The sequence below is a fragment of the Ammospiza nelsoni genome, chromosome 5, assembly GCF_027579445.1.
Source record: "Ammospiza nelsoni isolate bAmmNel1 chromosome 5, bAmmNel1.pri, whole genome shotgun sequence".
Classification (NCBI taxonomy): domain Eukaryota; kingdom Metazoa; phylum Chordata; class Aves; order Passeriformes; family Passerellidae; genus Ammospiza; species Ammospiza nelsoni.
The window spans coordinates 26453815-26469798 of record NC_080637.1 but is presented as its reverse complement, the minus strand read 5'-3'; positions in this window follow the sequence as shown (position 1 = coordinate 26469798).

Sequence of the window (15984 nt, the reverse complement as noted above, 5' to 3'; positions counted from 1 at the left end):
CAGAATAGCATGGACAATGCTTTAATTCCACTGGCATAGGAGCTTAACTGGCATGAAGTAAGGACCTGCATCACAAAATGCAGTTGCATATTAGTAGCAAAATCTTTTGTGTGGAGTCAGCAGAAACAGCTATGAAAATCTGAATTTGCAACAGAATTGTGACAAGACTGAGCTAGCTGTTACCTCTTGAAAATATTAATGTCAGGTTCTCAGTCTTCAGTTTGCTTGTTTCCTGTTTCCTTCAAGAGCTATTTTAGGTAATGCAGTTCTCTGCTGTTTGCTTTAGCTAAAACAGAGATCCCAAGAATTATGAGAAAACTCAGACAAGGAAAGGATCAGCCAAATTACCTAAATGGTGGGGTTTGTGTCTGCTGCTCCTCTCGGATGCCAGCTATACTTCCATGATCTCCCCATTACTGCTGCTGCACGTGTGCCCACAGTACCTCACTCTTGCATCAGGAATCCTCTCTAATCACACATTTTACATTTGTGGACAGGTGAGGAAATTATATTTTGGTTTGACAGGACTTCATCCTTGAGATTATGGTCCAGATCATGTTTGTTACTCCATGAAATTGCTTTCCCTGGTCAAACTGCAGGCTGCACCAGAGCCACTGCCAGTGACACAAAACATGCTCAGTGCATCCCTGTGGGCTGGCTTGCTTTCTTCAAGGCTGAACAGGGCTCTTACACACTCTGTCCTTGGGCAGATGAGGCAGCTGTGTAAATCAAGAATCATTAGGCAGCAGTAGTGATGTCTTAGAACAAGAGGCTCAGTCATGAAATACAGGAGCCAGTTTGGTTTTAGCTGCAGATGCAAGCAGGGACTGCACACAGCACAAAAAGAAGAATCCACGAGAAAGGTATGATAAGTCTAGTGCCATTTAGTGCGACAATGGCATAAAAAATGCAGGACAGAGACATCTGTGATGTCTCTTTGTGCCTATACTACTAAGGATACCTTTGAAAAGCTTGCCAGCAAACAGATATTCACATTTTTCAGAGTTGTAAGGATGCCTGTAAAAAAATTATCCATTTTATCGTATCTGTGAAAATGGTTCATTTTTAATGGTAATATTTTAAATAATGAATCCCTTTCAAAGCAGGGAATAAGCAAAGGCATTTTTCATTTGGTTATTCATCCTCTTTATTTGGAGCTGCCATGTAGGAATTCAAATTAAATTAATCTAAAGTGACTGTTTTTTAATATAGAACAATATAAAGTACACATATAAAATTATTCTACTTATGGATTAAGAACACATAATCTATATCAGAATGATGCTAATTCTGTATTTCTGCAGCTATTTTATGTCTTTCCCTTCAGTTGTTAGCCTGAGAAAAAATTAATTTGTTTTCCCAGTATGATTTCAAATTAAATATTAAGTAGTTGATTTATCAGAGAACTTAATGTGTTGTTTCCAAACAGCCTCCTTTTGCTTGAAACAAATTTAATGCAGGAACAGAAAATGTATATTAGTCATCAAAAGCTTTTTATAGATGAGTTTAAAGTGCTATCATAAGGATTCTTATGATGCAGACCACATTTCAGACCAATAGAATTACAGAACAGAATTAGTGGAGGATGTATTAAATAGCCAGAGGTAACTGAAAATGAGCAAAGGTAAAAATTTGCATTTGGTTTACGATAGAAATCCAATATAAACATTGATCTTTACTAACTTGGGGTGATCCGAAGCCAACTTTTGATATTGAGGCCAAAAATTTAAAAATTACTGCTTAATTTAGGTAAGTGAGATTCCGACTTTGTCAGATTTTTAAACTTGGAAATAATCCTGACTTCAAATGTTACTATATGAGTGCAGTCTCCAAGTGTGAAGAGGGAAAGCTGATTTTGTTGTGGGTTGTTTTGTTGGTGTTTTTTTGGTGGGTGAGGCATGACAGCTGAGTCTGGGCTGAGTGTGGACATCCTTTGCACTGCAGCTCAAGGTCTCTCTCCCTTGATCCTGTGCCTCAAGGGGTCTGACAGGCTGCTCAGTAGTTTCCTTACAGCCTCTGAAAGCAGATCTGTGCCCTTGGCACAAGATAGATGAGAACTTTCTGAGGCTTAAGAGCCATCGATTTCCTTCTAATGGTGGAGCTAGTTAATGGTTTCCTTTCTACCAAGCACTTCTTCTGTAAAACCAGTCCAACAGTCACCCACCCGCTCAGGGAGAAGGAGCCTCCAGTTTTAGGCTGTCCTCAGCCTCAGTGATGCCAGTCCCTACACAGACCAAAGGCAGAGCTGGAGAAAATTCCTCATTCTCCTTGCTCTTTATGAATTTCATATTCAACTAGGACTGGATGGAAAGCAACACGTTCTCTCCCCCTCAGCCATCTGTGACAGATACTGCCAAGGCCAGGAATCTGAATTAGGATTTCTCCTGCTGCAGTTGTGCTTAGTACTGAAATAAACTGTTGCCACTCTGCATTAAGTTTGACCTAAACCTGCATAATGGGGAAGGCTGGGAAGGACATGGACAACTTGTCTGTGAGTCTTAACTGGGAAAGGCTGTGAGACATACCTGTCTTTTAGTCTGAGCAGCATCATTGTAGTTTGAATATTGTGTTTGCAAAATATTAGCATTGCTGTTTTGGTGTTTTTATCATCATCAGAATCATGAAAATGAAGGCGTTAATAGATTTTCTATTGCCTAGGGACCCAGACATAGCTTTGAGAGCTGCACCATTAGGATGAAGTGCTTCAGTTCCACTGACATCCAATGTCATGTGTCCATACGCCTTGTGGATCTGCACTAGGCTGTCCATGAGTGCCATGAGACACCTGGGCAAGCTTTGTGGTCCTGGGTTCATCAGCAACTTGAATCTAGCTCTGCATCCTAGACTAATATTCAGCAAAATTCAGAACCCTCTGCTTAAATTCTGTGTCAGCAATTGCTTGTTAAAACATCAGGATTCCCAGACTTTGTCTACTGTCTTCTGTACTGAGCAAAAAGCTACACTACCTGTACAGTACTGCTGTAAATTTATAGCTTGCAGAGCTTGTTGAAATCTTTTGGGATAAAAAAATCCTCTGTAAATGTGGGTATTTTATCAGCATGCAAGAGAGAAAATACATTTAAGTACAAAGTAAATACCTCCAGGTTGCTAAGCAAAGGTTAGCTGTCACTGCCAGTCAAGCTGGGACAGTGGCAAATGGCCTGAAAGAGGGACGTTCTCTAAGGGCAAGAGAAGATGCTCTAAGGTTGCATGAAATATTGAAAACAGACCCTTGAGCTCTTTTGTTTTATAGGGTCTTTCTTACATGTGGGTATGATACCACCAAGTGGGAGATATGCTTGTTCCTCCCTCAGAATCCTCACGGCCAAAGAGCATCAAAACCCATTAAAGATCTCATAGGACTATGAGGAGTGTTTGCCAGTAAAGATAAAGTTGAGGACTCTGAGAGTTTTTTAGGCTGTGAATTATAAATGGTCCTTTGTGGGTTTCCCTTCTCATGTCTCTATTCAAAAATGTATTGACTGTAAGAAAATTAGATGGGGATCCAGCATTTAGTGTAGTGACGCTTTCTTGTGGAGGAAAAATCTCTCATCAACTAAAGGCCTTGCCAGAAATGCTATTATATTTAATGAACCAGAAAATAATATACAGCCAGGTTAATATTCTTCCAAAAAATTCTATTATAGGCCACAGTGAGGGGAAAGGACACTGTATCAGTGACATGTGGTGGGAGGTCAATTACTGTGCAAAATCATTTCACCAGCTTCTATTTAGTGCTCAAAGCTTCATCTGGCCTGCACTAATTGGAAGGCAGCCTGCATGTGAAATGCCCTCAGAAATGCAGGGATGCTTGCAGTGGGTTACTGCATTGCAAATGCTATCTTTTGCATTTTTGTCATTTCCACACTAACAAACACTGGTGGCTTTGCCCTTTTAGTTATAATACCATGCTGCAAAACCCCCACAATGCCCTCACTAGGGGCTAAGTTATTTTAATGGAGAAATTTAATTAGGATTACCCCCCATTCCTCATTTTTGCAAGCTGGTGCACTTCTGACTTCGTGCTGAGATATTATGGAAAAATACACTTTCCCCAAAAAGGAGAGTTTTACTAGACATGTGAAATATTAAATGGTTGAGAACATTTTGTACTAATGAGGTTAGAAAATAATTCTGCTGATACAACTGATTAAAGTACGGTATGATAAATATATGGTTCAGGTAAGTACCAAGATCTAAGATGATTATCTAATCTGACCTTCTCTGTTTCTTTTGTTCACCTGGCCCTGCACAGCAGTGATAGCAACGAAGGGCCAAGTCATAGGATCCTTTCTTTAATTTAGACTGTTTTTACAATCTTTTGTTACTGTGGAACCACTCAGTCCCAAAAGGACTCCACTATTAAAACACTACCTTTCTAACCCCCCTGAGAACACACGAACCCAGTAAGGGACTTTGTAACAGAGTTGCTGTTTGATCAGCCCTTCTGCTGACCTATAGCAGGCTGATCTTTCAGCTAAACAAATTCTTTTTTTCCTAGATGGGATTAAGCAATAGCCTCAAATAAAAAAGTTTCTCCAGTCTTTCAAGTTTAATAGCCTTTGTACAAATTTGTTTTAAGTGCTTCTCTCTGCTTTTCTAAATCTTGATCAATTTTTCACACTTCCTCAGCCAGAAATTGGTCACAGTATTCTGGCAGCAGTCACATCCATACTGAATGTGGAAGTGAGATGGCTTCTTTACTCCTCTTCCACATGGTTTTGTTTAATACTGAAGAATTTAATTTAGTCCCTTCAGCCACAATTGTGCTCTGAGAACTGGTGTCTGCTGATTACCTGGAGAGTAAATCATCGTCAGAGTGATTATTCATTAGTACACAGCTCCTGATCTTTAAGTATGAGCCAAAAAACTGAACAGAAATGCATATTGTTGCTTGTGCCTGTTCAGAAACACCATCCAAATTCTATCAGTGATCTGTCAGCTTCATTGTTTACTGTTCCCACATGGTTTACTGCTCCCTCTATTCCTGCACACTTTGTCCATCATGATTTGTTTTTCTTCCATGTCACTGATAAAAACTGAAATCATCTGAGGCCAAGAATAAACCCTTGAAGAGTGTGGTAATTTTTTCTATTTGATGAAATTTCAGAGTCTATAGAGTCACACTGTCAGTGCAGTTTCAATAGCTTTAATCAGTTATTTTTGTATCCTGTTTCTTAGCAAAAGGTTGTACAAGTCTAGGTCAAATGATGTACCTAAGTGTGAGTATGTCACACCTGCAATATTTCTTTTAATGATTAGATTTGTAATTGAGTAAGAAGTATTGGGTCAATTAATTTTTTAAAATTGGAATTAGTCATTCATTAATCCTATCATGAATCCCATCATTGGGACTAATTATTGTCTAGATTTTTCTATCTGTTCCTTATATACTCTGATATTGTTACCAGGCTAATCAGTTACAACTTAAGAAAACACTTAGAATTATTCACCCAGCATAAACATTTTTTTGCCGACTGTGGGCCAAGATTATTAGCATTTATTTTAGAGACTATCAGGTAGGCTACAATGCAATGCAGACATCTCTTACAGAAGAGTTATAATCTCTAAGATATTACCCCAAATTCTTTCGTGCTTGGTTTCTCTGCTTTTCAGCCTTCCCCAGGAGAGGATTCTGTGCTCTGGATCTCGATAGAGCAGGGCAGAAGGTCAGCAGAGTGTTCTGGGTTTATCAGTGAGCTCTCCCTTTGCTCAGTTCCTAGGTGTTCCTGGTTGCCAATTAATTTGATGCACTCCCTAATGACACGTTGACACCCTCTGAATCAACAAGTATGAAATAGTTGCCTCACCTTTAGCCATTCCAATGCCTAAATTATGGTCATTTTGATGGCCATTTTGGTTAAGTGAAGGGTAAAGAGTCATTGACTTTGCTGGCAGTGTGCCCACATGAAACTCCACATCCTCAACTGTATATTGATTTCACTATCATCACAGAATCATAGAATATGGTGAGTTGAAAGGAACCCATCAGGGTCATTCAGTCTAACTCCTAATATCAGAGGACCTGTGGCAAATAAAGACTTAGCCTATAATGGGTAAGCATCCAAATAATTGAGTTTTCTTCTTTCTTTTTGTAAAAAAGTAATACCATTCTGTTTCTAAAGAGAAGCTGTAAATTGTTCTAAATTTAATAGATTTATTATTAATCTTTCACCTCATGTATCCCTAAAGTGTTAGATGCCCATATTTTCTAGCAAAATTAAGGTTTTATTTAATAACTATACTTAAAATTGTACTTAATTTTGGTGTGTTGAGGATCTCAAGATTAAATTCAGTGAGGCCAATTCAATTAGATCTACTGCAGACCTCAGTGAAGATACCAGCTTCTGGAGAACATAGTTATTAATCACTATGAGCCACATCATGTCCCCTGAGTGAGCTAAATACACACATAGAGCTGGACTTAAACTGATGTTCTTGAAGACAAGACCTTCCACTCCTTTAGTGATTAAAAAATTATAAAAGTGCTATAGATGAGAAATTAGTTAAGAAAATTTTGACTATCCAAACCTGGAAAGGAACATTGTAAAGACTTTGTGTCTGCAGCTAGGAAAAAATCCTAAAGATCTCAAGTCATAATGCTAGCATCCACCAAAATGTGGCTGGATAATAGAAATAATTGCATAAACATTGGGAAGAAAAAACGTAACTCCTACAGTGATTTCTCATCCATGGTTTCTTCTTTGGCAATCCTGTCTGAAAGGGCTCTCAGAAATAAGTTTAAACGTTCCTCAGTGTATTTGTACACAGTGAATACACAATGCACAATGAGAATAAAAGTGAAGAAATCCTCACCTTGCAAAGAGAAGAGCCTCCATTTGGAGTTTTTAGATCAATTTTTAAGGAAAGAGTAACATAAGTAAACTTTGGAATGCTGTATAGAAAATTAGATTATCTAACAAAAAACTGAAATAAAAACAAACAACTTGGGTTTCTGATCTATTTTTACTTTAAGACACAGGGGAAGGGCCATATCTTCTTCATAAGTTATCTTTCAAAAGCAGCCTTAATCCATGGTCCTAAAATCAGATCCTATCACTTACCTAACCAGGACATGTGCTGGAAACATTGAATTCCAATTTTATTCCAGTTTGTATTCTGTGAAGAAAAAGTATTTGGATTACAGCTGCTGTCTTATAAATTTTACAAAATAAAATATTGGGGAAATTCAGTTTATTAAGGGAAAAGCAGCTTTTAAGAATGATCTTGCTGCACATATATGCAGATCAGCCGAGCTGACCCATGCTATCCATTTGGATCTGAAGTGAAATTAAAACATGCTATTAAACTTGGCCATCCGCACTAAGGATGCTAAGGGAACCTGTTTATTATTAGCTCTATCATATACGGCAGTGTTGGCATCAGTATTTCATAAATAGCCTCAGAGATAAAATGTATAGTAACTTCCTTTTTCTCCTACTTGCACAGTGGTCAACTGCCTAGGACGCTTATAGGAATTTGAAGCTTGTAGTGCCAAGCTAATTGTTTTCCCCTGATCAATGAAGAGAAGACAGAAAATCTTCTGTGTTATTATTTACTTTGGATCTCATTTCCCACATATGTATCAGTCCTGCAAACATTTATGCAGATAAACAATTTTTATGTTTTCCATGACCTAAATGCAATTTATGAAATATTTTCAGAATTTACCACTATTTCTAGATGCTTGCTTAGTTGCGGCTTATTATTAGTAAGATAGATAAAAAAACATTATGGAAACTTTTCCCCTTTCTTCATAGTACATTTTGGATTCATTTAGTGCCCCCAAAACCATAGAGAAACTCTCACAGGCTTCAATATATACTGGCTCAAGCCCTGGGGGAATAGTTCAGGAGTTCTGTTTCTATCATCAGACATTCACTCACACGAGGATCGCTGCTTCCCTTTTGCTGCCATTTTTGTTTGTTTTGATCCATTCCTCTTAGTCTGCTGGTATTCAAATAACCTTTCTTTCAAGTACAGCAATACAAGTTATTTATTCCCAAGTCATCATTTCAGTTCTTTTCAAAATTGGCAGCTACTGTCCTGATAACTTGGATTGCACTATGAATTCTTCTTAGGAGAAAGAGCCCCAGCACTGTGGGCTGGCTTGAAAGCTGCTTTGCAGAAAATGCCCTTGGATCCTTGTGGACCACAGACTGAACACAGGCCAGCAATAAACTCTGCAGAAAACAGCATCCAGAGCTGCTCTAGGAGAATCCTTGTCAGCAGGATAAAGCAAGGGATCCTTCCTGTCTGCCCAGTACTGGAGAGACACATCTGGCACGATGGATCCAGCACTGGAATCCTCATGGCAGGAGACACAGACACACTGCAGGCAGTTCAACAAAGCCACAATGGCAATTAAGGGTTTGGAGCACCTGACATATAGGGAGAGGCTGGGGGAGATGGAACTGCTTAAGGGGGGATCTTATCAGTGTGTATAAATGCCTCAGGCATGGGCGAGTAAAGAAGCCAGAGTCAGACTCCTCACTGTGTCAGGATGAAGATCAATAGGCATAAACTGAAAATCAGGAAATACAACTTAAAAATAAGAAGAAATTGTCTTATTGTAAGGGGTGTCAAAGCAAGGAACAATTTGCCCAAAAAGGTTGTGGAATCTCCATCCTTGGAAGCACTCAAAACCTGACTGAATATGGGTCTGAGCAACCTTCTATAGCTGACCCTTTGTGGGGCTGATGTTTGCACTAGATATTCTCCAGAGGTTCCTTCTAACTTCCTATTTTCCATCATTTACTTTAATAGAAACATACTTTGTGGAGAAGGTATTGGAATGATTCTTAAATCCTTGAATCCAATTTCATGCATGTATATCACTGAGAATAATATCTGCCATCAGAAATAGCCATGATGGGTTGTTACTGTGTTTGCAAGACTCAGCCTTTCATAAACTCAAGAAATTCACTGTTAACAAGTCCATGCTTTCAATTAAGTGTTGTGGATTGTTCTTTAACAGAGCTTAGTACAACACAACATTCTATATACACTTCAGTGCTTAGACAGGTTTGATGGAAGGTGGGAATCAATAATTTAAATTCTTTTAAAAATATGCATAAGTACATCACAGAGAATATGAAAACTTCCAAAAAAAGGTGATATTATTATTTAATGCCTTGTTGATGAGGTTTATTTTGGTAAGCTTTTGACAGCACAAGGTAACATATCAACCTTGTGTTGGCACAAACACTATCAAAATATGAAAGGATGTACAGCAGAAAAAGAACTGCATCTAAAATAGATTTTTGAGAGAGCAAATTATTTTTTTTCCTTCACAATAGTTAGATTTTTTTGTTGTTGTTGTTTTCAGAATGTTGCCAAATGCCTTTAAGCAAAATTAAAAAGAATTTTTGTTGCAGTAGGTCACTCTTTCCCGGTCTGTTTAAAATTCTCAATTTCTTTCTGCCTTCTATTCAATGCTGGAAAATATTTCCCAACATTTGAGATGGGGATGATTTTTTTATTTTTCCATTATTTTGGCAGTATAGCTGCTTTCTTTACTCACTACACTGTGTACACTCTGCTATTCATTTTTACATTGGAGACCAAGGCCTTTTCCTATTTTCCCCCTTTGTTTTTCCTTTGTTTGGTTTGCAATGAGCAAACTCTGTCTCTGAGAGCTCCAGAGGGCAGTGTTGTGCTGAAAGCATCGGTTCTCTTGGCTCTGCCTGGATATTTTTTGGGAACCAGGAGGCTGAATGTTATTTAGTGAATGTTATTTACAGACTCGCTTGAAGGGCTTAAGTCTCAATTCACAATTGCCTTGGATATACACACTTCATGGCTGGGGTCCTTGCAACAAACAAATTAGCTGAATTTGTGAACATACTATGATCTTCAAGGTTTTCCAAATGCTGTTAGATTAAATCAATTTAAAAAACAGAGGTAAAAATTAATATTAATTTCCCTCCTTGCATCACACTGCAAGGAAAGGAGGAAAGAAGGCATCCCCATGAGGGTGCAAGGCAATGCTGTTCCCCTTCTCCCCCAGGAGCTCTGCAAAAGAGCAGTTTCCAGTTCCAGTTTAGGCCTCTCAGGAGCACACTGCAGTGAGAAAGCCTGCTGGGGAAGCATCAAACCACACACCTCCTTCAAGTATGAGTATGGCCTCTCACACCTCCTCTCTCACTTCTCCTGCCTCAATGAGGTGTACACCAGAATTGCTACAGACCTGGAACAAACAGGATCACCAGGTACAAGTGCCACCGCCCTCCAGACTCCTTGAAAATTTTCAGACTGCGTTTTTTCTCATTTTCAGGCATGTTTCACATGGGCACTTAGTCTGTGTCTTAACTGACTGTGTGATGCACAGAATGGCTGCTAACAAAGGGTTACATCCCAGCAGCCTTTCAAACCACCTCACTCTCCCACTCGGATCCACATGTCTACCTCTCCAAGCATTTCTGCTACTCCATGTCCCTTTATCCCCGTGTCTCTTGTCATCTGTCACATCACCTCTCTTTTCTGACCACCCACACTGCTCCAGGTACTCTGCCTCTGACACTCTAATTCCTGCCACCCCTATGTCCTCCTCTTTCAGATTAAAGTCCAATGTCCACCACCTTTTCTCCTGCTGCAGTTCTTCCCTTTGCCCTCCTTGCAGTGACCATTCTTTCTTTGGTCCTCAGAGACAATTCTTGCTGCTCAGGGCGCTGCTTGGGTCAGAGGCCTGAGCAATAACAACAAAGCTAGGAGAATTCGAACCCATCAACCACTTGGTTAAGGACATCCTATGCTACCACAGCTCTCAAGTACAGAAGCACTTGTTTACCCCCTCAGGCTGTAGAAATCACCTTGTGAGCTGTGTGTGGCTTACAGCCATAGCTTGAACAGTTTGGATGCAAGCCTGCATTCAGGAGGACACTCTCAAGAGCTGGCACACCACACCACCTTTCCCAAGCATGCCCTTCAAGCAGCAGCAATTGGACAGGCATAACCCCCATAGCACGGCCTGAACCCACCAGACATCCCAGAATACCAGTCTGTTTGGGTCCTTTGCAGACAATATGTATAGGAAGGTACTATGGGATGGTGATTGGGAGCTGAAATGGGAACCTGTGACGAGGGGCATGGAACATAGAACAGGTTGCTCTTGAGCCTCTGTGCCACTGAACATTGAAGATAGACAAAAGATGGGTGCTGCAAATCTTTACAGATTTAAGTGGTCCTGGCAGGGTAAATCACTGGGGGTAAATCACATGATATGTGGGGCATGAACTCTGTCTTCCCACAGTGAGACACCTGGCAGCAAGCATGGGGGCATCATGCAGAGAGAGCTCAGGATGTGAATTAGGTTTTTGTTGAATTTCTGTTGAATAGGGACAAATATGATTCAGTTCTTCAGTTGCTGTCCTCCAGAATATGCTGTCTTAAGGCTGTATCTAATGGAAAAAGAGGAAGGATAAAATAAAGAGTTGGCAATACTTGGGCAGGTCAAGTGCTGATAAGACAGTTGCCATAGAAATACTTCCACCCTGTATCTCCAGTAGCAAAATGTTCCAAGTCTGCTTTTATATTCTTTGTGTTGGATGCTGGCAGAAGTCTCTGCCCTGTGATGCTACTAAATAGTATTTGGATTTTAAGGATCTACTAGGAGGTGTCACATGCACCACGCAGGTGACATGGGATCCCTGCGGTTACCTACAATAGCCTCATTGACATGAACAGCAATTGACAAGGTGCTTGGAACTGCTCACAAGTGAAGCAGGTTTTCACCATCCTCATGAGACTGAGAAATATATCACTCTTTAGGGCTGCTCATACAGCAGAAGAAGGCTTTGCTGTTAGCTCTGTCAATAAACATATCTCGGGATTTGTGACTTGAAGACAGTGATGCTCCATGCCGAGAAAAGGGAGTGCAAAAGAAAATGTTGCCATCTGTTTGTGTAGAAGTTTAAATTCATGCACCAGATCTCCTGCACTGTGAAAGATGAGTCTTCTCTTTTTCTTACAGTCTTGAGAGTTGAGGCAGTGTTCATATAGCAAGACCTGAAAATAGACTGAAAGGGTGTTCACCATCAAGCCTCAGCCTCTGATTCAGATGCTTACATTGAAAGCCCCCAGAAATCACAGAATCTCTCTCCAAAAATATCAATCATCCTGCTGAAGTTGCCCTGACACTCAAGGGAAGCTGGGTTGCTCATGTGAACCCTCAAGGTTTCCAAAATCAAAACAAATCTCCACAGTGCTACTCTTTCCACAGGGTCATTATGGGTCACCCAGGTTTGGCAGGTGTGGGTTCTAACTTTCTATTGGTATGATACAATTTCAAATACAAAGGTTTTAAAATGACATTGCAAAAATTCACCTGAATGATGACAACATTGCTGCCTGACAGAGGTAAATTAAAAAAACTTCAGGTATCAATACTTGTTTTTATTTACAATAGTTTGTGGTAACCCAGATATAGAATTGCCTAGACAACTGTGACTTAATCATGTGCAACTGCCAGCTTGCATTTTTGCAGGCACATCTACCCTGACAAAGGTTTTTAATATTTAAAATCATGCAGATTATCTATTCAGCCCTCAGAAAACTCATTGTGATTAATTCAGTATCTCAGTTTCAGGCACTTCAACTTCTGACACCTTTCTTCAGGCTACAGAGAGCTTTATTAATTGTACCAAAAATCCTGTGCAAATATTTTTAAAATATTATTTAGTACTCAGTTAATTTTTTTATATGAGTATGTTACCATCTATCAATGTTGTCACGAGTCTCTAGATCTCAGAAGAGTTTTTTTACTCTGCTTTTAAAACACAATTTTATTCTAAAAGTCTCTGTTTATGCACATTTATCAGTCATGTCTACTCAGAAATGCTTATATCATATCTGAGGTCAGGAATTCAGCTGCATTTAAATTATATGCCAGATGGATGGGCAATGCATACATTTCAGTTCTTTGACAGCTTAATGAACATATCTCTTGGCAAGATGAGGTTATCTGAACATCCCAAATCATCTATCACATTTGTCTCCAAACTTTTGGGTTGTAGTCTACAGTCAGCAATGAAAGTTGACCCTCACACTGTCTCATTGGCTTTAACTGAAAAAAAAACAATTATTTGCTTCCTAGTGCAGCATCTTACCATGGCCTTGTCAAGTAAATGGGGTAAATCCTGATTTATAATGAATTTCAGAAACTTAGAAACTTTATGTAACTAAATCTCTCACCCTTCAAGTAAGTTATTTTGTTAGTCATCTATCTTAACTGGCAAACTATGCAGAAAAAAAAGGGTTTTAGCACATATTTTCAAGCTGATGACTAATCTGGTTACCTCATTTTTGAAAGGCTACCTGCAAGTACTATTTGCTCTAAAAGAGTGGTCAGGAAACAGACCTTTAAAGAATATTTTCAGTTTCTCAGGAAGGAAAAGTCTGAGACATGCAAGTTGAAATTTCCTACAGAACACCGAAAGTTGGTAAAACAAGTCAAATAGGATATTTCTGATCAATTTTACCACCTATACACCAACAACAATAAAAGAATCTATACTTAAGGGTGCTGCATTCCCTTGGGAATGGATTCACTAGTGTCTTAAACTGGAGGCCCAAAATGTCCTTGAGTTTCTTAAAATCAGTGGATAGCTGAAAAGTTGGTTTATAGGAATCACCCAAGGTCACCTATGCACTGATTTTAGCGACAAAGCTACAATGAGAACCTGGAAGTTACTGGCTTTCATCCTAATGGTCACTTCACCAAACCAAGGCACCCCCATTATGGGAAACAATGATAATAAAACACAGCAGTGCTCTCAAATTGCACCAAAACTGCACTTTCACTGTTCTGAAAAGCTATCATTCAGTCTGAAAGTTAACAAAATTGCTGGGCCAACATGCTCTGAATGTATAGTGTCACAAAGAACATAGTTTTGCTTAGTAGAGTAATATTGCAAAAGGAGCAAGAGAAAGAATATGGAAAGAAAGCAGAAAATCCCTTTAAAATGTTAAAAAGGAAACAATACTAAGTAATGGAAACTATTCAGTCATTCTTCAAGTTCCCACTGAACTCAGGTGTAATACCAGCTGCAAGACATTGAGAACACTGAGATGAAAGTTCATAGAATCATAGAATAGCTGGGAATTGGAAGGGACTCTTTGAAGGTCATCCAGTCCAAACCTTCAGTTATGGGGGGGGCAGTTGTCCAGACCTCAAAAGGGTTGGAATCCCTTGGTATCCCTTCCCTTCCTTTTGGCATGGGTTAGCACAACACCATTGATAAGCAGAGCCTCTCACAGCCAGCCTGTTCCTGCCTGGTGACCCTCACTGCTGGCCCTTGCCATCCTCCTGGCAAGGCAGCTGCTCAGGGCTTCTTTGTGCCTCCCCCTCCCTGACTGACATCATTCCCATCTCTTGTTGTTGTCATCCTCTCCACCTTTCCCAGAGTCCTCCATCTTCTGGGATGTCAATCCACATCTTCCCACGCTACTCCAGGGACATTCATCCAAATTTGTTCTTTCTGCCAGCTTCCTGTCAGCTATTCTCACCCCCCATCACCCTTTCCAGTAACTAGCTCTGACTCTCAACACATCCTTTATGGTTTATCACCTTCTTCTGTCCTCTCTCTGCTCACCTAACCATTCTGACATCATGCAGTCTCTTCCTTAATTTTTAAAGAAAAAGAAAGAGAATGGTGCTCTCTACCCCCTTATTTTGGTAACCACTCAGCCATTTTATTCTACCTCTCCCTTTTAAGCTCACAGACTGCAATCACTACCTGGAGTCAATGTTCTTTGCTTTCACCAACTGTTTTCATTGAACCCTACTTTCAACATGACCTCTAATTACCTCTTTCTAACTAATGCTGTGAATCAGCAGTCATTTGTAGTCTCTTCTTCAGCTTCAATGTGACTTCATTCTGCTCTTCTTGGCCTATCATCTTTTTCTCTTTATCAAGAGATTCCAATCTGCTCATGTTGACAGACTACCACTGACAATTATCACTGACAATTACATTTTCAGGGACCAGCCTTTATACTTTCTCCCAAGCTGCTCTTCTCTTCTGAGAATCCACCCCCTTGTTGTTTTTCAATTCTTTTGAAACTTTACTTTTCAATCATCTCTCTTGCTCTTGAAAAAGAAAAATAAAAAGAAACAGGAAAAGAAATAGGAAAAGAAAAAGGAAAAGAAAGCAGGAATATGCTAAGATTGCCTTGCTCATCATATTTACCAACACTGCCTCAAACAAACTTAACAGCACTGCCTCATAATTTCTTCAAATCCCGCTTGTCTATATCCTTCTTGTGTTATCTTTTAATTATTTACTTTCAGACAGAGGCTGCTTTTTCACAGAACCTAAGATAAAGGGGTAATTTCCTATAAAGAGGCTATCAAGCACCATGGTTATATAAATACAAATTACAACAGGACTTAAGATTTCAGAGTAAGAGCAGAGTATGAAGACCTCGATATAAAAGAAAACAGGACTACAAAGCTTAAGAACGTGAACTGGGCCTTAAAAACTCATTTCTCAGATATGCTGGCCATACATGAGTGTAATATATACATCAATTGTGTGGCATACCTCCATTGTCTTTAGAAATAGAGGTTTATACATAGAATCCTTTCTCCTCTGTTAGCTACAGACATTTTATCACTAATTTCAGTATGGTCAAGGGTTTTCCATCTGAATCTCATCATACACATATTTTAAATATTTGCAAAGGAAAAGGCAGGTAGAATATATATAACAATAAAATTTTGTAGTTATAGTCAGTGACTAGAAATTATCTTTACAGCTTGCTTTCTAATTCTATGTTAGGTTTGAATGCTAAGTTTGACAATACCCAGGTTCCAAAGCCAATATTTAAAGGATCACATGCATGACTAAAGAAAACATTGCTTTTTTTTTGGTGGCAGCTAGTTTTACATGGTCTCTTCTGAAATTTAAGTGAATAAATTATTCATCAGCCAGCACTTGTCCTTAGATGGCATAACTTAGATGTCAAAACCACCCAAAACATCCA